The 23435-nt window shown below is 32.4% G+C and overlaps 1 pseudogene; it reads right to left on the bottom strand.

Annotated features, from left to right (window-relative positions):
* Positions 1-2034: 2034 nt before the first annotated feature.
* On the bottom strand, positions 2035-2932 carry LOC141492287 (E3 ubiquitin-protein ligase RNF170 pseudogene; annotated as a pseudogene).
* Between the last annotated feature and the right edge of the window lie 20503 nt (positions 2933-23435).

Below are 23435 nucleotides of genomic sequence, written 5' to 3'. Positions count from 1 at the left end.
TGCCTCAAAGGGAAATATGAATTTATCTCAAGTCTAAAAAATTCTCTTGGTAGAAATAAAAAAAAAAAGGAATTTCAAAAATTATTAAGAAAGAGGAAAAATGGTTCAATAAATGAGAGTTTACAAAATAATTATGAAAAAAGAGTCAGCAGTTTAGAGAATGAAGCACACAAACTGACTGAAGAAAACTTCTTACAAATAGAATTGACCAAAAGGGGGAAAAAAACTTCCACTGACTTAAACAGTACTTTTAAAACTACCATTTATCAAAAGTAAAATGAGGTCCAAATGTAAACTGAAGAAAATAATTCCTAAAAACATTAGGATGAGGCAATTGGAATCTAGTGACTCTATAAAATATCAAGAAAGTAAAATAAATAAGAATAAAAAAATAGAAGTAAATGTAAAATACTTCATTGGAAAACAACTGGTTTGGAAAAAAATCCAGCAGATATAATTCATGAATTAGTGGGATTACATGAAAGTGATGATAAAAAAAAATGGAAAAACTCTCAAACAATTATCAAGAAAAAATTCCCTGATATCTTAGAATCAAAGAATAAAATAATCATTAAAAGAATCCACCTCTTGAAAGAGATTTCAAAATAAAAATTTCAAAGAATATGTAAGTCAAATTAAATCACCATATAGTCAAAGAGAAAATATTTCAAACATCCAGAAATATCAATTAAAACATCAAGGACCCACAGTTAGTATTACATAGTATTATTTAGCAACTTCTTTAAAGCATGAGAGGACTTGGAATAGGCTTTTCCAGAGTGAGAACTGGGATTACAATCAAGAATCAACTACCAAGAAAAACTGAGCTTAATTTGTTGGGGGGAAAGATGAACATTCAATTAAATAGGGGACTTTCAAACTTTTCAAATCTTCAAATGCAATACTCAAGAGAAGCACAGAAAGATAAATAGAGAAGAAAAAAATGGTATTCAAAAAGATTAAGTGTTTACATGCTTACATGGGAAGGTAACATTTGTGATTACTTTACTTTTTGAAAGACAATATGGCATATCTAGAAGATTGACCTGAAAATCAGTTCTAGTTAAATGAATCAATAAGCATTTATTGAGTATTTTCTAAATGTCAGATCCTAGAAATTCAAATAACAAGCAAAACCAGAAAGTTTTTGCCTCCAAGGAACTTATATTCTTGGAGGGAGAACAGAATGTCTTCTTGTTGTTTATATTGTTGCTCATTCTTCATTGTCAAAGATGCCACATGATGATATGGAACAATGTCTTGATTTGCACATGAATTGGATTTAATTGTCAACTTTACTCTCTTTTCCTAAGTCATTGAAGTCAGAAGGAAGTACAGAAGTCAAGACAAATGGTCTTTCTATGAGGTACAAAAAATTCTCAGTGCCTCATGGCACCTGCTTCATCCATTTTTATGACAATTGGAACAAATTGTTCTCATCCATCCATTCCAACAGGAGAGTCATCAAATGCTTCCAGTAGACATCACCCTAATTCACTATCACACTTGATGCCTGCTTGTTAAGCCTCAACCAGGGTTAGACTGTCTTTCAAGGTTTATTTTTATTTTTGTACAAGTATTTTTTTTATACATTACTAAAATATTCTTGTTTAAAAGTAAACATATTACCTAGCTATGTGGCCTTTGGCAAGCCACTTAACCCCATTTGCCTTGCAAAAACCTAAAAAAAAAGAGTAAACATAATACCCCCTCCCCCAAAAAATATAGACTCTCATGAGAAATAAAGTGAAAGAATGAGAAAAAATTGTGTGCTTCAGTCTGTGTTCCAACAGCACCATCTCTGTCTTGGGTGGATCACATTCTTTATGATAAGTCCATCACAAAAGCTACTTCCATTTTTTTCTGCTGTTGCCATTGGTGATCACAGCTTCCTCCATCCATACCTCCCCACTACCATACTAAATTTTCTCTCTCTTTTCACTCTGTTCCTCTTCTAAAGTGTACTGTAGGGTAACTGAGTGGAGAAGCATACTGATCGCTGACCCTGGGGCCAAGAGGTCCTGAGCCCACATGTCATCTCTGAGACCCAGCAACCACCCAGACCTGTGGTCCCACACAGAAATAAAAAAATGTCAAAAAATCATCAAGATATAGTAAAATTCCAAACAAGTTATCAGGATGAAATTCCAACAGCGATATCAGCTATTAAAAAAAAAAAAAAACTACTACCAGTATGCAAAGAAATATCCTGATGCTGAAATCCAGAAAAGACCCCTAACTCAATATATTATCCTGAATGTATATCACTAAAATTTGCAACTATGATTCTTTCCACAACTTAACTGAGTTTTCCTGAGAATCTTTGATTGGGTCATCAATATCTTGGTGCAAGTCTAAGTCATCTAGTGTCTGATTATCTTCACCAAATACTGGTAAGAGTAAGGTAACCATTAGTTTGCAGACTGAACAGTTCACTGAACTAATTTTCCTAAGTCATGACCAATATAGCCAATATGTAATAATGCAGGTACCACAGAATGCCCAGTTTGTTTCAATTGAAAGAGATGTCTGATGTAAATAGATGGAAGAGGCCATATCAGTTTAGAGAATTGCTGCCAAACAACAGCAAGTGCTGTTGATCTGTCTGTAGTTGTTACCAGAGTACCCACACTAGCTATCGCGTCTCAGGATGAATGATGTGGTCTGTATTTTGTAAAAGTACCTAAGTATGTATGAATGTATATGTATATATATATCAATAGATAGAGAGATAGATATAGATATAGATATATACCTATATTTATATAGGTATGTGTATACACACACACACACACACACACACACGTTTGTGCATGCGTTTGTGTAGCCTTGAAAGTAAAACTGATCACAACTGCCACAAGTATTGCTCACTTACTCCTATAATTAAATCATCCAGTTTCAAACTCTGAGTTCTAGATTCAAATTCATCCATTTAAGTTCACCACCAATTGTGACAGTCACCTGCTCACATCACTTCCTGGTCCTTTGGGCCCCCAAGGATCTATGAAATGACACTGGGAAAGGACAGGTATAACTCCACACCAGGAAGACCAGCAGAGGTGCAGGTACAAGGCCCCCATCATGCATCTTGGAGTCCAGTCCATCACGGGGCCAGCTCTTGGTTCTGCCATGGTCCAGCCTCCAACTATACCCACTCGATGCTTCTGGGACATCAGCCTGGGGAAATAAGAAATCTCTGTTCTTTTACGTTTACCATCTTTGCTACTGTGTTTCTTGTGAAGAGAGCTGACATAATGTCTCAAATCTGGGTTCTTATCTTCATACAACTAATGATTAGGATATCACTAAAGAAATATGTGTTGAACTGACAGCTGTCACCTGTAGAAAAAGTATTATTCATTCAACATGAACAATAAAGATATTTTCCAGAGGCTTAAAAAGAACTGAAAGAAAGAACATAAAATTTTGGGGGCAGAATTAGTAGCTTTTGGAAGTGAATTAAAAAAAAAGAAAAAGTATCTTACTAAATTATTATTTTTTAATCTTGATTTTATATTTTCTCTTCTGTGGAAATTCTTTTCTGTAAAGTAAAATGGCATTTTATCATAAATTTATGATCTTGCATTCTTTTCTCATCTCATCAGAGACTAAATGAACTGCCCAAAGTCACACAGCTAGTATGAGTTATAAGGAGGAACCAAACTTTTCCTTCTTTTCAGGAGAATCCCCTATTTATTGCAACATGCTGAATGACCTTAGAAAATGAAACATCTAATGAAATAAATGATCTGATTTACTGTTACCAATGGATTTGTTTTTTCAAGGATGAAGTTGATCTCATCACTTGAACATTTTTAGAAATGCTTCATGACTTACATTAAATGAACAAATAGAAACCTATGAATATTTGAGATTGAAAAATTTCATCAAAGAAAATAAAAAGGATGAAAAAAATTGAAGAAAACATAAAGTATCTTCTAGGAAAAAGAAACAACAGGGAAAATAGATCCAGAAGAGATAATTTATGAATCATCAGACTATCAGAAAGCTTAGACCAAAAAAAGTCCCTGGATAAACATCATGTAGGAAATTATCACAGAAAATTGTCCAAATCTGCTAGAACAAGAAGACAATATAGTCATTGAAAAAATACATAGAGCCCTCCAGAAAGAGATGCATGATAAAAATTCTAAGGGCTCTTATAGCCGAATTCCAGAACTCTCAAATAAAGGAAAATTACTGCAAGCAACAAAAAGGAAACAATTTGGTGCAAAGGAAATACAATGAGGCCCACAAAGGACTTAGATGTCTCAACACTAAGGGTTTGGGGACCTAGAATACCATTTATCAGAGGGCAAAGGACATGGGATTACAACCAAAAATTCACTACTCTGCAAATTCAGCATGTACTGTCAGGGGAAAGGTTTCTTCAACAAACTAGAATATGTCCACAATTTCCTGACATAGAGATGAACAGAGAATTCAATTGCCAAATATATGCCTCAAAAGATACATAAAGAGGTAAATGAAAAGGGGAATGAAAAAACTTAATGGAGACAGAAAAGAATCTACCCTTTTTCGCAGCAGTACATGGCACCTATACCAAAACTGACCATGTAGTAGGTCATAAAAACATTATAATCAAATGCAGAAAGGCAAAAATAATAAATGCATAGTTCTCAGACCATGATGCAAAGTTATATGTAATAAAGAGTCATAGAAAAAGAGACCAAAGACTAATTGGAAACTAAATAACTTAATTTTAAATAATGAGTGAATCAAGTAGCAAATCCTAGAAAAAATCAATAATTATGTTCAAGGAAAAGGATAAGAATGAGACATCATGCCAAAATATATGGGATTTACCCAAGGCAGTTTTTAGAGGAAATTTTACATCTCTAAATGTTTATATGTATAAAATAGAGAAAGAAGATATCAGTGAATTGGGTATGCAATTAAGAAAGGTAGAAAAAGAAAAAAATTAGCATCTCCAATTAAATACTCAACTTTGAAATTCTGAAAATCAAGGGAGAGATTAACAAAATTGAAAGTGAGAAACCATTGATCTAGTAAATAAAACTAACAGTTGGTTTTATGAAAAAGCCAATAAATATATAAATCTTTGATTAAAAGGATTTAGGAAAAAGAAAGAAATTAATCAAATTATCAGTATCAAAAACAAAAGCAGTAGACTAACCACCAAAGCCAAGGAAATTAAAGAGATAATTCGGATCTTCTTTCCTAAACTGTATACCAACAAATCTGATAACCTGAATGAAATGGATAGATATTTACAAAAATATAAACTACCCAGATTAACAGAACGGGAAATAACATACTTAAATAGCCTCAATTCAGAAAAAAAGCAATTGAAGAAACCATCGATATACTCCCTAAAAAAAGTCTCCAGATCCAGATGGATTTACAAGTTAATTCTACCAAACATTTAAGGAGCAACTAATTCCTATTCTATATAAACTCTTTTTTAAAAAAATAGGAGTTCTGCAAAATTACATTTATGACTCCAACATGGTGCTACTACCTAAACCAGGAAGAACCAAAACAGACAAGGACAACTACAGACCAATCTCCCTAATGAACATTGATACAAAAATCTTAAATAAAATTTTAGCAATGAGATTACAAGTTATTGCTAGAATAATACATCATGGTCAGGTAGGATTTATACCAGGTAGGCATGGATGGTTTAATTTTAGGAAAACACTTAATATAGTTGAACATATCTATAGCAAAACCAACAAAAATTATATAATTATCTCAGTAGATGCTGAAAAAGCCTTTGATAAAATACAATAACCATTCTTTAAAAAAAATTTATTTAAGGCAATGGGATTAAGTGACTTGCCCAAGGCCACACAGCTAGGCAATTATTAAGTGTCTAAGGCCAGATTTGAACTCAGGTCCTCACCACCTAATTGCCCCAACATCCATTCTTATTAAAAACCACTCAAAAATATTAGCAATAATGGAGTTTTTCTTAATACTAATAATAATTCCTTAATAATAATAATAAATACTATTTATCTAAATTCATCAACAAATATAGTATGTAATGGAGATAAACTTGGAGCATTTCCAATAAGATAACAGGTGAAAGAAGGATGCTCACTATCACCATTATTACTCAATATAATATTAGATATGTTAGCTTTAGTAAAAAAGAAGAAAAAGAAACAGGGAATCAGAATTGTCAAAGGAGAAACAAAGCTTTCACTCTTTCCAGATGATATAATGATATGCTTACAGAACCCAAAAAAATCATCTAACAAACTCCTTGAGACTATTAACAAATTCAGCAAAACAGTAGGATATAAAATAAACCCACATAAGTCATCAGCATTTCTATATATGAACAACAAAGTGCAACAGCAAGAGATAGAAAGGAAAATTTCATTTAAAGTAACTACAGACAATATTGAATACTTGGCAATCTATCTCCCAAGACAAACCCAATAATTGTATGAAGACAATTATAAAGCACTTCTTACCCAAATAAAGTCAGTTCTAAATAATTGGAAAAATGTCAATGGCTCATGGTAAGGTCAAGTCAATATAATAAAAATGACAATTCTCCCCAAGTTTAAATACTTATTCTGTGCCATACCAATTGGACTACCAAATAATTATTTTACCAAGCTAGAAAAAAATAGTAACAAGTTTCATCTGGAGCAACAAAAGGTCAAGAATATCAAGGAACTGATGAAAAATATGAAGGAAGGTGTCCTAGTTCCACCAGATCTAAAAACGATACTGTAAAGAAGCAGTCATTAAAACTTCCTGGTACTGGTTAAAAAACAAATAGGATAGGTTTAAAAGAAACAGTAGAAGGGGCAGCTAGGTGGCGCAGTGGATAGAGCACTGGCCCTGGAGTCAGGAGTACCTGAATTCAAATCTGGCCTTAGACACTTAGCAATTGCCTAGCTGTGTGGCCTTGGGCAAGCCACTTAACCCCATTGCCTAGCAAAAACCTAAAAAATAAAAATAAATAAAAGAAACAGTAGAAAATGACTACAGTAATACTGTTTGACAAACCCCAAGATAATAGCTTCTGGGATAAGAACTCACTATTTGACAAAAATCATTTGGAGAACTGGAAAATAGTATGGTGAAAACTAGACCTAGACCCATATCTCACACCCTGTATCAAAAAAGGTCAAAATGGGTACAAGATTTAGACATAAGGGGAAACATCATAGATAAACTAATAAACTAAGGAATACTCATCTATTGGATTTATGGAAAAGGGACAAATTTATGACCAAAGAACCAATAGAGAACATTATAACATGAAAAATGAATTATTTTGACTATAGTAAGTAAACAGTTTATGCACTAATAAAATTAATACTGCCAAAATTAGAAGGAAATCAGAAACAGTGAAGCAATCTTTACAACTAGTTCTGATAAAGGTCTCGTTTATAAAGTATATAAAGAACTGCATCAAATTTATATGGTTGTAAGTCATTACCCAATTGATAAATGGTGAAATGATATGAATAGATAATTTTCAAATGAAAAATTGAAGCTCTATATATATAATCATATATAAATCATATATAAATCATTATTGATTATAGGAATGCAAATTAAAACAACTCTGAGGTATCACTTCACATCTATTAGATTAGCTAACATGACAAAAAAGGGAAATTAATCAATGTTGTAGATGTTGCTAGAGATGTTTTGCTGGTGGAGTTATAAACAGATTCAACTATTCTTGATAGCAATATAGAACTATGGCAAAAGAGCAACAAAACTGTTTATACCCTTTTTTCCCAGCAGTTTGAATTCTAGGCTTATATGCAGATGAAATCATAAAACATGGGAAATATCCCACTTGTTCCAAAATATTCATAGAAGTTCTTTTTGTAATGGCAAAAAATTAGAAATTGAAGCAATGCCTATCAATTTGGGAATGGTTAAACAAATTATGTTATATGAATATTTTGGAATATTGTTGTTCTATATGAAACTCTAAATGGTCAACCTCTAGAGAAACAAGAAATAAATTAGCGTATCTGATGCTGAGCAAAGGGAGCAGAACCAAGAGAACAGTGTATACATTAAGATCTCACAGTGAGATCTTCAACTCTGATGGATGCAGGTGCCCTCAGTATTCAGAGAGCAAGGACAATCCTGTCACACCAACTATGCACAATGTTATCCCCATCCAGAGGAAGAAGAACAAAACAAAACAAAACACAAACAAAAAGCCTTCAGGATGTACCCATTCACCTTTTAAAAATATCTCTTATGTATTTCCTTACCTTAATCCTAAATCCTTATACCAAAAATGTCTAATCTCTAAATATATTTGGCACAAATATATATTGACAATATTAATCTAAATGGTCACTGCTGAGGGGAGGGGCATGGAAAGGGAGGATGGAAGGAAATTTTGTAACTTAAAATATACTTATGCATATAGATGAATGTTGAAAATTTTTTCTAGCATGTATTTGGAAATGAAAATATCAATAAAAAAAGCAAAACTAAATTAAAAAATAAATAAAACAATTGAAAGGATATATTAAATTCCCAGAAATTAAAGATAGAAACATATTTGCCAAATACGCACAAATGATGTCCGTTTTCAGATACCAATTACTTACATCAATTTAAACTTTGATAATATAATAAATTTATTATGGCATTTTCAAGTTAGTAAATGAGTATTAATTTTAGAGTGTCCTGAATCAATGGCTTATAGTGTATGTTTCCATTAGTTTTTTATAAACAAATGTGATGTTTTCTGGTCATAGATATAAAAGGGCAGAGGTTAATTGATGTACAAGTTTAGTGCTTCAATAACTTTTGAGTTGTGCAAATGACTCCTTTGAAATTGTTTTCCTAATTGCAGTGCAGAGAAAAAGAACAGACAAATTAAATTGATTTAATTGCAATATGATCCTAGAGCTATCCAATCCAATTGGATGCAAAATAAAGGATAGAGTTACCTGGGGAAAGTGAGGGCAGGTGTAGATACATCTGCTGTATTTATATTAACTAATTTTTACATTGTACTTAAATGATATAAAAATAAAGATACTCAGTAAATAATTTTTTAAGCAAATTAACTATGGAATGTCTATTACAAAAGGCATTTCATACATCTTATCTAAGTGTCCTCATTTCATCTGAAATCATTCTCTTCTATATTTTTTTATAAAATCCTACAGTAGCAGTATTTCAGATACATGTGACATTATTCACAAGAAAATTGATCTGCAGGAAACACATTTGGTTCTGAAATGATGATATCCTATCCATATGGATGTGAGTTAGTGTTAAATATTTCATTGAGGATTTATGGTATGGGATAGAAGATATGAGAAAATGAAATTAAAATCTCTTACTTGCATCCTGGGAATTCCCCCCAATTAAAATAATTCTGACTAATCAATCTATAGGATAAAATGAACACTCATATTAAATTGAAAAGGGTGATATTATTTTTTGTGATGTTAACAAAAGTGTTTAAAGATTTTGTATATAATGAATATTGCCTAGGAAATATATCTGATTTTGAAACTGCTGTTCTCTATAATACATAACTTCTTTACATATCATGCCTTCAAGAATATTTGGATACTTTGTCATCAAAATTCTAAAATATTCTTAATATTACATGACATAATTCATTCAAATATAGAGGTATATAGATATAAGAAATGTAATTATATACACCACAAAATACTTTCCATAAATAAAAGAATATTTATACAAAAGCTATTGTGGATTATTATCAGAATTAGTATCTATTTTTTCCTCATTCTCATAATTATTATAAATCAATATATTTTAAAATAACAATAAGAATAGAAAATTGCTTAAGACATTCTAGTGCTCTAAAATATGCTTGCAATTATCTGTGCTCTATAGCTCATCAAATTCTTAGCATTTTTACTTGTGGTCAGGATGGGCCCTGCGACTGTGTTCATCCTCCTTCTTATTACGGATAATAAAACTTGTTTGGACAATTTAGACTGCACTAGAGTTGAACCTAGTCTTCTCGATATTTCAGTTTATTCTCGGAAAAGCAAAACTTCCTGGTTTCCTTTTTAGGGGCTTTAAAGGATTATCAAAAATTCTCCACAGCTTTCTTAGATATCAAATAACCCTTAAAGACCAGTGTTTTGATGATTTAAGTGTAAATGAATTAAAAACATATGGATCAAATTTCCGTTAAAATACATAAGATTGTAAAAATTAAGGACAAAGTGCTTCACAAAAGGGCATTCCAGGTTTCCTTCTACTCAAATGTTTGAAAATAGTTCAAGATGTACAATGAACCCAAAACTTCACTGGAACCTGGTGTTCTGAGGGTAGCTTCCCCCCTTCTGCTTTCCCTTTTGATTCCTTTTTTGGTAATGCTGGTTTGTTTACTTGGGCAAAAAAGAGCTGGTATGAAGGACTATGACTTTTAATAAATGACGATATATCAGAAATCCAGAGGCCACCAATTACATTCATGCACAAAATTAAATTTGAGGTAATATTTAGCATTATATAGGAGAAACAAATATAACAGATTTGGACAACTTTAGAGAGATTTGTATGTAATGAATACATTAAAATAGGCATATAGAATATGCATATTATAGAATTAATTCAGAAGTTTCAGCGATCTCTTGGATAAATTCATGACAATAATATAAGGAAAATACTTTGGAAATATTTAAGATCTCTGATAATTGCAAGATGAATCCTGTTTTCAAAATGGTACTGATGAAGCATCCTTATCACCTCTTGCTAATGTGGTAACAAAAAAGAGGAACAGAATGAAGCATTGTCATATAGTATTTTTGTTGTTGTTGCTTTGTTCTATTGTACTTATATGTTATGAGAAATGTCTTTTTTTGTTCAGGCTAGAGATGCTAAAGGAGAAGAAAATCAAAAGAATGCAAATGAAGTATTAAATTTTAATAGATGATAAAAAGATTAAATTTAGGGTCATAAGGAAAGTGAGTAATCTTATTATCTCATGCTTATATAGACTTATATTGATCCCAAAATTATGATATAATATTGATCTAATTTGTGGACAAAAGAGATAAATCATAAAATGATAGAAGTTTATAGTGTCACAAAATATTTTTCTGTTCTGCTTATATTCTAACTTTAATATATGATAATGCTTTGATTCATAATTAAAATGAGATTCAAAATGCTACCCTTTACTGCTATATCATAGACTCTGAAAAAAATGTGAAAGTGATCTTATCCATTTATTTATTTGATACATGAAGATACCTGAGTTAAGAGAATGAATTATTTCCTCAGGTTTCATAGCTAGCTATCGTAGGACCTATACCAGTGACTCCTATTTTAAACTTTATCCACTACTCCTAACTATATTATTAAAATTTTCCTGAAAAAGACCACTTTACAAAACAATAATAAAAGGTAGTTATGAGAAATCTTGCAAGAAATTATTAGTCATGAATTAACCCAGTTCCACCAATTATAAATTTTTTCACTTCCCTCACTATTGTATTATCCCTGACATATTATACCTTCTATTCATGCCAGTGACTGAACTTCAATATAAAATCATAGAGCCAAACAAGGGAATATAACGAGCATCAATGAGAAACCATAAACCACATCTATAACAAACAAAAAACAAAAGGGAATATTCCAGCATTTCTAGTACAAAATAAAATATACAATTTGGAATTTTATTTCTATAATTTCAAGAATGCTTTTGAGACCAATCTTAATTTATTTTCTAATGAAAAATATTTAACAAAGCTCTGAATTGTTTTGCCCTTCTGAAGGCACACACCTGACTTGTTCAATAAAGTTGATATAATAGAACTATTTTAAGTCAGTCTACCAACAGAATTATTCAGGAAATGATTGCTTTGTGTGCTTTATTTGATTGAAATCTAAGTCCAGGTTCCCAATAACTAGATAAATGATTCTAAAAGTTTTTCTCTTTTATAAAATTCAGTTTTTTGAATTTATTTATTTTCATACATTTGTAAATGAATATTTCCAAGTTTCAAAATTTTCCTCTACCCTCCCTTCCCAACCCACTTCCCCCAGCAAGGAACAGTCAAATTAGCATCTTTACATACATATTTTGTTAAACAGGTTTACAAATTAGCAATGTTTAGCATGAGGAATTAGGATTAAGGGATAGAGTTACATAAGCCATAATTTTTATAGTGTTCATCAGATTCATAAGGGTTTTTTTTCCCGTGTGTTTTGTTTTGTTTTTTCTACCTCTACTTGGGGATAACCTAGTCCATAACAAGTCAGATACAGTTGTCCTAGCTCTCTGGACTGCTGAGAGGAGCTGCTTCCATCAAGGTTGTTCATCTCATAATGTTGTTTATGTGTACATTGTTCTCTTGGTGCTACTCCATTCACTCAGCATCAGATGCCATAAGTCATTCCATACTTCTCTAGAGTCTGACCATTTATGGTTTCTTATAGAACAATAGTATTCCATAATCATGTACCATAACTTGTTTAACCACTCCCCAAATGATGGGTACCCCCTCAATTTCCAATTCTCTGCCACTACAAAAAAAACTCCTATGAATATTTTGGGGCATGTATGACTTTTCCCATTTTTTTATAATTTCTTCTGGATATAGACCTGGAATTAATATTGCTGTGTCAATGGTATGAAAAGTTTTATTACTCTTTAAACATAGTTCCATATTGCTCTCCATAAAGTTTGAATCTGTTGAGAACTCCACCAACAAAGCATCAATGTCCCAATCCTACCACAACCTCTCCAACATTATCATCTTCCCTTTTTCTTATCTTGGCAGATATAAAGTTTTTAAAATCTCTAATGTATCTTAGTGGCCAACCCCTAGTTCCTGAAGTTTATATTTTATTGATGATATTTTAATAAGATTGATCTTGTTTTGTCATCTGAACCCAACTCTTTATGACCCAATTTGGAGTTTATCTTGGCAAAGACATTGCCTTCTCTGATTTATTTTACAGGTGAGAAAATTGAGAAAGCAAAATTAAATGACTTGCTCTGGACTTCCGAGTCTGGAATTGAATTCACTAAGGTGAGTTTTCTGATTCAAGACCCAGGACTCTACCTACTACATTACCTAGGTTGTCCCCTTTAAGCATTTTAGAGCATTTACACACACACATACATACACACAAAGACATATTTACCTTCTTTTCAATTACTGCTCTTTTTTTTTTGAATCACTGTACTGGCCAATAGAAGATATTCCTCATAACATATGAGATAATAGAATAAAGCAATTAAAAAACCAACTGTATGAAAATGTCTCATTCTATAACACTTTTGTTGTTACCTCTCTAACAAGAAGTAATAAAGATGCTTCATCAGTACCATTTTGAAGCCAGCATTGGTCTTGCATTTATCAGAGATCTTGAATATATCAAAGATTTTTTTCTTTATATTATTATCATCATTTTATCCAACTGATTCTCTAACTTTTCTGAATTAATACTATAATACCTGTATTCTATATGTATATTGCATGTATTATTTACATACAAATCTTGCCAAAGTTGTTCGAATTTGTTATATGTCTTTTTCTCTTTAGTGTTATATATTGCATCAAATGTGATTAAGTGTCTTGCCCAAGGTTGCACAGCTAAGTAAGTATTAATTGTCTGAGGTGAGATTTGAACTCAGGTCCTCCTGACTCCAGGATCAGTCCTGTATCCACTGTGCCACATGGCTGTCCCTAGAACACATATTTAAGTTTAGTGCAAGTGAATTGTATTGAAGGAAAATAGAAAAAGAGGAGGTAATTTTGGAAGATGCTGCACATAGACAAATATTCCAATTATTATTTTTCTTCATTACTATAAGTGATAATTATTTCTTTGCTTTTTCTATACTTTGCTTTCTGACACAAAGACTGTGTCTTTGTGTGATCAAAATTAATGTGTCCAATTCAGAAAGATCAAATAACTTTTAGGTATTAGAGGACTTCATTTTTCCCCTCAAAATGATTTTATTAAGCATTCCTCCCAATTGAAGATTCTGATTCTATCATTACTTGATGGAATATTTTTTCTTCATATTCTTCATATGAAAAAAGAATACACATAAAATGTAAGTTGAATTTTTATTTTTATTTCAATATGCTATTATATTCTTCATATCATCTCCATTAAGCAAGAGTTTCATTTTTTTCTTTGATATTTGTCTTGACCTACGAAAGCTAAAGGAAAAAATGAATTTGACATTACTTTTGAGGTTTAGTTACTATTGCACTTTAGGATTCCTCACTAAACAGATAGAAAAGCAGTTTTTGTCTGATTATACTCAAATATTTGCCTCCACTTTTATCTCTCATGTTTTTGTTTGATTTTTAGTATGAGTTTAGTATGAGTTCATTGATATGTTTCCTCTTTAATCATGAATGCCTTTTGTGATCAAGGACTCCTTTCATCCTCATAAGAACCAATTAATAGAATATAAAAAGATTAGAATTCCCTTTGGGAAAAGGCACATTCTAATTGATCTAATTTCAGGCCATGTCATACTACCTATACTATTTCTAATTCTTTGAAATCCTTTCTTCTAAAGCTAAATCAGAATCCCCCTCGAATTCTCCTCCTTACCACCTGAAAACTATGAGACATGATTACTGCCTCCCAAGGTTTCTACTATACCATTTCTAGGAATCCTATTTAAGAAATATTGTCATCCTTTACTGCTTATTCCAACCTCTATTATTACTGGCATGGGACATCATTGACTTATAAAAATTTCTATTCATGTTTGTCAGAGATATATCCAACATATTACCCTATAATTGGAAATCACCCTTCTAAACAATATCCTTCCTGCTTCTGTGCCAGCCTTATGAGTCAGAGACTTGTCATCCAATTTCTCCAGCTGGCCTGGCAGTCTAATATATTCCCACCTCTAAGTTGCCTTTGTTCTACCTCCTTTGATCCTCACCCACTTGCTTTCTACCACACCTTTCCCTTTAGATTTCTAACCAGGTGAGAAATATTATGAATATTTTGAATGAAAACATATTTTTTACTGTTATCCATTGAAAAGAATAGAAATATAACAGACTTGGAATCATAAGACCTGTATTAATTAAATTTCTGGATGAATTTAAATTCTGGATAACTCTGTGGGTGCTTCATTCATTTAACTTCTCTCTTCATTAAATTCCTTATATAAAATGAATATAATATTGCCATTACCTGCCATAACATATACATAGATATTATCTTTAATTCATTTGTTATCTAGATATTTAAGTTGATCTTATTCTTCTTATTTAATATGCAAATTTCACTTGTATGTACTTTCAACATATAAGTAAAGCTTAGGATAATATCTAAGTCCACTGATAATTCAATAAAATAATAAACTTTCACTAGTAATCAAAAATAAAATAAACTACATATATTCACATGTAAAGTCTATTTTCCTAATTACAATTCTGCTTAAACTGCATGCAAAAATTTTCAGTAATATTCAGATTAAGTAGAAATTATTTTTTTCCTGTACACATACTAAGAGCATAGAAAAACAATGTTAATATTATATTGTAGCAATATGATAAATTTTCACAAGAAGCATATATCATCATGTATTTTGCATTTTTTTAATTCAACAAATATTAAATACCTGCTTAGGTGATAGGTTTTGAGGATTCAAAGCAAACAAAATAAAGCATTTTGGAGTATGAATGAGGAAATTGTTAGATTGCAAAATATTTGTATAATATCTTTTTATTTAATTATCCTTATTTTTGCAGATCAGAAAAATAAAATAAGAAAAAGTTTTGTTAGGAAACGAGACTAGTTAAAGTGTGATGTCATCTAAATAATAAATAGACCATCCCTTTATCCTCTAATCATATTAAAATATTGACTCAGTGTTCATGCATGTTCATAATTATTAAAGGATAAATCGGTAAGACTCTCTTTATAGAGTTTGATCAGTGAATGCCAATGCTTGTGTTCAAAGGGCATAGCCTAATATCTGAGTCAATATGTTCAAACACATTTCTGACATTCAGTCATTTCATTATGGAAATAGAATCCTGCTTCATTCTAACTAATTGTTTTAGGAATTCTGTTTCTGCTGAATACTGAGTACAAAAATCATTATCAAGGTGGGATATTAACGGTGCTTCTTTTAGGGATACTTTTGATTGAAATGAAAGAAAATTTAAGAAACTTTTACCATAACTATATTATTGAAGCTGCTTTTACTCTGTGAGGCATATAAGTTGCTTTTGAATTGTAAATTATTTAATGAACTATATTCTCAAATCTTTGCAAACATCTTTCTAACTGTGGACAAAATCATGGTCCTTGAATATTTTCTTTCTATCTTGCTTTTTAGCTTAATACTGTTTTCATATCTGTTTCATTTTATTCCTACAGTGATTCTTTGTGTGAAGTAAATGGAGCAGTTATTATCACCCTCATTTTAAAAATAAGGAAAGTAAGGCTTAGAGAGGTTAAATGATTAAATGGTTTTGACTTTTGAAGTTTTAGTACCAGAACTTAAATTTGACTGGCTTTTCGATTTCTAGTGATTATTCCCATTACACCATACTTTTGATGATGCTTCCTCTGCTATATATACATCACTTATCATATCAAATATATCATTGTAAAAAGTCTTTCTTTCATCTTGTGATTTAGGCTGCTAGCTATAAAATATAAATCTTATTTCTATACACCTTTCAGGAATGGGACTATAGCATTACAAACTCATGTTCTTCTGGGCATCCAAGGGTCAGTGACTCAAATTTTACTATCACCTCCTAAGGTTACTTTTGTTGATGCTGTTTGAAGAAAAGGAAATAATGAGCTGCAGCTGCTCCATCAGCTTGACTGGCAAGTAATTTTTAAGCTTCATCCTAATTAGATCAATAAAAGCTAATCCATATGAGAGTATAAATAAGGCTTGCCAATTACACACTTAATTTAGGGAGAAGTAGTGCTATTCACAATAAGTGGAACTATTATGACTATTCCATTGCTGTTCTTCAATGTTTCCCTGTATCATTGAACTGCAGATGTAACCAGTTATAAATTAAAGAGGAAAGGGGGTGGGCATGAAGGAGTATAGGTGGGTATTGGAGGAAACCCAACCATTGGACAACATTGATGTCTGCTCAGTACATTTGGATTGATTAGAGGGAAAAAAAAGATCCTTTTTTTTGAGAAAAAGATCACATAATTGCAAAGTAATTGTTCTATCCGCCTATGCTAGCAGAAGAAACTCTCAGACAATTAGAGCTAGCCATGTTGAAATGATTTAAAATCATTCTGCTGACATCTTTGGCAAGATCAAGAAGAAAAAGCAAGAATTGCAGTTCAGTTACTGTTTTATGCAGGTAGAGTATAATTTCCTATCCTGGGTAATAATTATATAGCTTCTTTTCTAAAAAACAACAACTACAAAAATACCTTTATTCATCTGAAAGGGAAATATTCACACTCTGCTAACTCAGAGTCACTTTTGACTAAAAAAAAATCAGTTTGTCTCTTTGTGTTACTATGCAGAATCCTCAAATACAATTCATCAGTTGCTGTTAAGGATCATTGTAATTCCTTCTCTTCAAGAGGAAATAATAAAAATAGAGAAGGATGAGAATTTTGGTACTCTCATTTATATTAGACTACATGTTGAACTTTTTTTGCTTTTTACTTTAGTTCTGATTTCCAGGTATTTCATTCATAGATCACCTCTGTTTAAAGTCTTTTTAGAATATTTTTGTCTTAATATTTGATATTTCAAAGTTAAATGAAACAAAATAAGACCATTATTTTGGATTTTATTTTATTTTTAAGTTGGTAGAACAAAGTTTATCAATTCTATATTATTGAGTTTTAAAAGTCATTTTATAGGAATCATTATTCTAAACATTTAAACATCTTGTGAGTCTCCTCTTTTAAAAAAATTGGAGACTGACTTTAACTGAAAAAAAATCTTAGTGACCATTTTCATTATTTCAAATAAGAAAGACCTTAGTTATATGAATTTATATGAATTATATGAATGTGTCATTGTGTTAACTCATCAGTGTTTTGTAGTCATAGCTGAAACATCTTAACCATTTCTTATGCCTACAGATCTGACTTTTTATGAGTCCCAACATAGCCTGCCTAAATCCTGAAATTAGATCTACCCAATTTTAGGGTTATCATTTTACTGTGACCTATTTGCCAATCCTCCTGTTGTAACATCCAGCGTCAGCATTACCAGTTCATACCTTTCAGAGCAGAGAGACAGCTGAGAGGTAATTATTCAATTCCATAGCAAGGGTTACAATTACATTTACCTTGAACTCATCTCTTATACAACTTTGATGCTCTGATTAATCTAGAAACTTTTTTTTTTACTTTACTGAGCTGAAATCCTTTGCCAAAAGCTTCTAAAGGAAACAGCAAATTTTGGAGAGAAAACTATTCTATCTCAACAGGGAAGGAGGAAACCATTTTTTATCTATAATAAAGCATTAAGTAGGTAGCTCTAAGTGAGCTTTCTTGAATCCTTCTGGTCACATTGCTAAATAACCAGGTTTATAGCAAAAATCTCCAAATGATTCTTAGCACTCATCAACTGTATCTCAAAGGGAGCTATGGATTTACCATTCCAGGCTATTACAGTGGGTTGTAGAATCTCTTGTCAGAGGTAGAGCCCAAGTTGGAATAAAGGCAGGGACTCACTTGACCTTTCCACCACACCCCTCTAAATATCTTTAACTAATAACTCTAAACACACACAAGAGCTGTAGAATCCTCTGGAAAAAAGGGGAAAGAAACCAATTTTTCAGTTCAAGACAATGTCAAACCAGAGTGAGAGAGGACCAAAATCCAATGTATGCTGTGCTAGCATAGACCACACCACAGCAAAGCAGAAATAGGCTCTGGTAGCCCCTAAATCAGCATTAGGAAGAACTATTTCCAGTGATCTCAGCCTACAGATAGTAAGGGACCTGAAAAGGAGATTTCAGGGTCTCTTTGCCAGCTCTGACTTAATATTCTGTTACTTTGCTCATACTCAGATCTGGGTAAAAGTTGTAAGTGGCTATTATAGGGAAAGGATGGGGCATGAACACACCAAAGCTTAGGGACATAGAAGAGCTGGGCCTCTCCTCACAGTTCCAGAACAGAAAAGAATACTTGTGGTTAAGAAGGAAGAGCACAAGCCAGAAGAGAAGTAAATATACTTCTTCTTAGATAATACCATCTTGGAAGAACTGAAAATTTAGCTGAAATTAAAAATCCTTCCTAGAAGGATCTTTGAAATCAGCTGCACCCCCCCCCCCCGCCCTGAATTTGGGAGAGTGTGCCCTCTATCCTGGAAGCAAAGACAGGGTTAAAAGTCAAGTAAAAATTAAGAAAATAAGAAAAGGCCTCACTATAAAATGGTACAAGAGTGCCAGGTAACTAACAACCTCTCAGAAGATGATAACAAAGTCAAAGTTCATACATCTTAAGTTTCCAAGAAAAAGATAATTTAGACTGAAGGCCAGGAAGAACTAAAAAAAAATTAACAATAAAGAAAAGAGGTAGAAGAAAAATTGAGAAAAAGAAATGCACATGATAGAAAATCATCCTGTCAACAGTTTTGTAAAAGAGAACAAAAAAATAACACTTTAAAAAAAGATAAGAGCAAATGGTAAAAGAAGCATGGAAAATGAATGAGGAAAAGCTTACAGAAGAAAATTCTTACTTAACAAGTGGAATTGAGCAAATGGAAGCTATTGGCTTCATGAGAAATCAAGAAACAATTATAAAAATACAAAAGTGAAAAAATAGAAACCTGAAATATTTCAATTGATCTTAAAAAAACACATGTAGGAGAGATAAAATAAAAGTTCCTGGAGTACCTTGAATTCAAAATTATTAAAAAGCCCATCTATCATCTTTCTCTTTTTATTTATTTTGTATTTTATTTTTCCCAGTTACATATATAAACAATTTCTAGCATACACTTTTAAACTTTGAGTGGTTAGAGAAATTAAAATTAAAACAACTCTGAAGTACCACCTCATACCCATCAGATTGACTAAAATGATAAAAAGGAAAATGATCAGTGTTAAAGAGAATGTGGGAAAAATGAGGCATTAATGCATCCTTGGTGGAGTTGTGAATTGATTCAAGCATTCTGAAGAACAATTTGAAATTATGTCAAAAAAGCAATAAAAATTTTGCATACCTTTTGATCTAGCAATGCCACTGTTAGGTCTATATCCCAAAGAGATCATCAAAAAGGGAAGAATGACATGTTAAAAACATATTCTTAACAACTATTTGTGTAGTGGAAAAGAATTGAAAAATGAAGGGATGTCCATCAATGCGGGTATATGCTGGACAAGTTATGGTGTCTGAATGAGATGAAATACTATTTTTCTATAAGAAGTAATGAGCAGTCAGACTTCACAAAAACTGGGAAAAATTTGCATGAACTGATAATGAATGAAGTGAACAGAACGTGTAGATGATTGTACATATTATGAGCATCTATGATGGACTTAATTCCTCCCAGCAGTTCAGTGACCTAGGATATCTCTTTTGATAGAAAATGTAATCCACAACTAGAGGGGGGGAAAAACTATGGAGTCTGAATGCAGAATGAATAAACTATACTATTTTCACTTTTTAAAACTTTTTATGTCCTTTTTTCCTTTTTTCTTATGTTTATTTTTCCTTTACTTCTAATTCTTTTTTTCATAACATGTTAATTATGATTTATAATTGTATGATCCTATATCAGCTTATTCACTGTCATTGAGGTGGAAGAGAGGAATGTAGAAAAATGTGGAATTCAATAGCTAACAAAAAGATGAATGTTGAAAACTATTTTTGTATATAATTGACAAGATGAAATTAAATAATATTCAAAAATAAGAACCTTTGAATGCCAGTTTCTCTCCCTTTCTCCATGCCCAACCACCCTCATTCAAAAAAACAAACAATTTTATATAGGTTATAAATGTGTAGTCTTGGAAAATGTTTTCTTTAAATGTCATGTTGTGAACAAAAATAAATACCCTCCTAACCTCCAAAAAAGAAACCTCAAGAAAAATATGAAAATTTAAAGAAAGAAAGGCTAAATCTGTATTCTGGAAAACAACTGGCTCTTTTTCTGGCTATGGATAGCATTCTTCATCATAAGACTTCAGAGTTCTATTGGGCCATTGTATTGCTGAGAGAAGTCAAGTCATTCACAGCTGATCACAGATGTTATCTTTTAATAGCAGAATATAAATCTACAGTAATGACACCACACTTTGTTCACTAATTCCCCAACTGAGGGGTGTATCCCCAATTTCAAGCTCCCTCTTGCCACCAGAAAAGAACTGTCACTATCTCTTGGAATACAGACTTAGAAGTGGTATTGATGGGTCAAAGGGCATGTATGGTTTCATAGCACTTTGGGCATAATGCCAAATTTCTCTGCTGAAAAACTGAATCATTTCACAACTCAACACATTAATGTCTCATTTTATCTACATTATGTCCAACATTTGTCATTTTCCTTTTCTGTTCTATTAATCTATCTAATAAATATTAGGTAATATTTCAAAATTATTTTAACTTGCATTTCTCCAAACAGTAGAGTTAGAATATTTTGTATGATTTTAGATAGCAATGATAACCTCATCTGAAAACTCTTCATAGACTTTGATTATTCATCAATTGGGAAGTGATTTATATTTTTATAAATTTGATTTACTTCTCTATGTGTTTGAGAAATGAGGACCTTCTTGGGTGAAACTAAGATGGTGGAGATAAGATCTAAATCTTCTTCTGGATTCTCTCTGAAACAACTTCAAATGAAGTCTTAAACAGACTCTAACATAGCCCTCCAAAAGAACTCTTTAGCTCAAGATATCTTGGAGGCACTTCAGTAAACGTGTTTCTAACTTGGGTGAAAGGGGAATGCAACACAGTATAGCAAGGGAACAAGGAAACCAGTAGGAAACTCATAGCCACAGTGCTGATCCCACCTGAGCAAGCCAGAAGGATAGAAGGACAGTAATGAAGGTCCCAGCCTTAGTGTATCTGAGACCCTATGCAGAAAACCAATGACCAGATTCATGAACCCCAGTACAAGAAGCCTGAGATTGTACCCTCTATGCAATAGCAAGAGGTCAACTTTAAAAATGAGAAACAACAAAAGAAAAACAGAAAGACTCTTAACCATAGAAAATTACAATCATGACAGGGAAGAAGAAAATGCCATCTACAAAGAGGAAAGAACCTAAAAATACCTATTTGTAAAGTCTAAAAGGGGATGATCAGTTGGTGTCCCATTCAAAACCTCCTTTTGTAAGAACTCAAAAAAGATTTTAAAAACTAAATGGTAAGTAAAAAAAACCTAAATGGAACGTGGAAGAAAAATTGGGGAAAGAATTGAGAAACATGAAGGAGAAATATGAAAAACTTGAAAAGGAAAACTATCCTTAAAGTAGAATTGGCCAAATAAAAAAAAAAAAAGATATTCTAAAACTAAATGAAGACAATAAGTTCTTAGAAAATAGAATTGGACAAGTGGAAACTAATGACTCTATAATTTATCAAGAATCTTTTAAGCTAAAATCAAAAGACTGAAAAATCAGAAGAAAATGTAAAGTAACTCATAGGAAAAATGACTGAGCTAGAAAATAGATCCAGGAAAATATTTAAGAATAATTATACTAATTGAAAACCATAATTAAAAAAGGAGCATGGATAATATCTTTCAAGAAATTATCAAGGAGATTGTGCCCAAGATGGCAGAGAGAAGTCAGGCATTGTGCTAATGTTTCCTAGTTTTCCATCAGAATTAATATGAATCAAGCCTCTTAACAGAATTTAGATCCACAATACACAGAAAAAGAACCTTAGGACAAGATCAACAACAAGGTTTGTCTCAGGGGAGTGTGGATGACCCAGAGGCAAAGAGCAGAGAGTCAGTGCAGGGATGGTGGGGTAAGGCCTGGGACTAACCTGAGAACAGCCACAGAAACTTTGGCTGTGTGAGTGGCAGGCAGGAGATATCCAGTGATGCTAGAGGAAGATTTCCAGCATAGTGGGTGGGAGAGCTCCAGCATGGCAGCTGGGCAAGGATCTGGTCACCTTGGATGGTCTGGAAGACTAAGGCTTCGAGACTTATATTTTCAGAAGATTCCCTGTTTTACCAGTTGAGTTCCCTCCCATCCCTGTGAGAGAATGACTCTTCCCAGAGCAAACACTGGAACAACCTCCCACCCCCCCATGCCCCCATCCCCAGGATCAGGTGAGGCCAGCAGATATTTCTCAGTATTGAGTGAATAATAAGATTTAACTATATAGGTTGAGGGTCCAGCCCATATGGTTCAAGGATAATCCAAAACCTGCTGCTCCCTCCCCCCACCCAGGAATAGGGAGTGGGCCACAAATCAATGTCACACATACTCCAAAGAAAGTGTTTTAGCATCCTCTACTGTCTGACCCACTTGGAGGTCCTAAGC

This window comes from Macrotis lagotis, chromosome 6, assembly GCF_037893015.1.
Source record: "Macrotis lagotis isolate mMagLag1 chromosome 6, bilby.v1.9.chrom.fasta, whole genome shotgun sequence".
Lineage (NCBI taxonomy): Eukaryota > Metazoa > Chordata > Mammalia > Peramelemorphia > Peramelidae > Macrotis > Macrotis lagotis.
Note: the sequence above shows the minus strand (reverse complement) of the source record. Positions and strands in the feature narration are given on the sequence as shown.